Source organism: Penaeus monodon, chromosome 28 (assembly GCF_015228065.2).
Source record: "Penaeus monodon isolate SGIC_2016 chromosome 28, NSTDA_Pmon_1, whole genome shotgun sequence".
Lineage (NCBI taxonomy): Eukaryota > Metazoa > Arthropoda > Malacostraca > Decapoda > Penaeidae > Penaeus > Penaeus monodon.
The window spans coordinates 1132305-1134175 of record NC_051413.1 but is presented as its reverse complement, the minus strand read 5'-3'; positions in this window follow the sequence as shown (position 1 = coordinate 1134175).

The window sequence follows — 1871 nt, the reverse complement described above, 5'->3', positions numbered from 1 at the left end:
AAATGGCTAACATTGTAATAAAAGACTTTTAAAAAAATATCAGTAATATATGAATGATTTTCAAATAAATCCTCAGGATTTGATTTTCTTCTACAGAAGAACCTCTTTAAAATACTAGTGACTGAATATCCTGTAATCAGAAGAGGAGAGTAAGGATTGGAAGCATACTTTCTGTGTATGGTAGAAAATTATTTTTTTTTTTTTCTCATTTATTGAACTGAAATGGATTTTGATTTTACATCAGGTAATTTGCAGGTTGAAGTGATGGCAAGACTAATTGAGATGTGTTCTGCATTTACACTTGGTCTTGTTTTTCTCTCGGCTAATGAAACATGGTGTACATGTCCATATTATAGAAGCAAAGTAAATACATTTGTTGATATGATAATGCAAAATCCCAGGTAGTGTTAATTCCTTGAGTATGGTCTGTCATGTGTTTTTTTTTTTGTTTGTATTTCCTTGGTGTTTAATTTTATGTACGTGTGTGTTCAGACTGGAATTAGAAATACTGGGATATTAAGGAATAATTTTGCCAACTTACATGACATACTTAAGAATCTCAGTTTTAATTGATCATTATTTTCCAAATTAAATTTATTGCTCCCATCAATTTTCCTTACATTCTTTAGGAAATAAAACCAAATGAGATAGAGATATTCACAGTAAAAGTATAAACATCATGTAACACATTCTAATTCTGACGCCTTTGACATAATAAGGCTATATCTTGTTTGAGAGTCGGTTGGTTTCATAACTATATAGGGAACTCCAGTTGCTAGTCAAGAGTATATTTAGATTAAGGATGTTACAGGTAGATGCACAAGTCCCATTATTGTTTACTGCAGGGATTAAGAAATTGATTTTGAAGCATGAAAGTTGAAAGCCAAGACTTCTAAAGGATCAGGCTTTCAGCATGTTCATTGTTAGTTTCTGATAATAATTGTGTGTATTTGTAATATGGCAAGTGTTCGAACAACAAATAGGCTGACAATGAACAGTATTGTTAGTGCAAGATGTCAACAACTTTTTTTTTCTTTCTTCAGTCATTTGGAAACTGATTTGCTCAAAGTGGTTTACATGTGAAGGTATTAGCTGCTCTTCTCAACCTTCTCTTCGGTTCCCTTTTGTAAAAGACTTTTCCCTTTTTCTTTTCCCACATTGCATTCCTGATTCGGGGATTCGCAGTAAGGGATTTGAGAGTGGTGGATTTATTAAAGAAGAGAGAATCCCATGAGTATTGTTGATTACTTTTGTTGTATTTTCCCTTCTGCGATAGGGAACAACACTTCGAAAATTGAGTGTTTTAAAGAGGTCAAACTGTAGTACAGTCCTTCCTCTCCATTATGGGTTGATTTTCAATAAAGCATTGATTTTTTAATATTTAATGAGAGATGAATATATATGTTTTAAAGTAAGAGCAGCTTTTGTCGAATTTATTAACATAACTAACATTTTGGGAAATAAAAAAAATATTGTAAATATAACATATACTCTTGTACATTGGATTGTTTGTATAATGAAACTTCCTTCACTAGGTTTAGGAGAGTTCTACTATTTTGGTATTATGAAGTAATCTCTTCATATTTTGGTGATATTCAGTGGTATTTTGGATGGTGTACATAAGCCTGGGGTTATTGGGTCTTCATAAATGTGAATGTATAAAAATGGGAGAAAAAAAACTATCCAGTGAAACAGTAACATTGAGAAAAATGTTTGTTGTATGAAAAAAAAAAACAGAATAAAAGTTCTTGTTGCACATATACTTGCCACTATTTCTATACATGACTGCTGGTCACAATGCAAACATTTTTCATCCAGTGTGTACTTTCAGTGGTTGAAACACCAATCCAGGAACTATTGGAGTGGTGGCG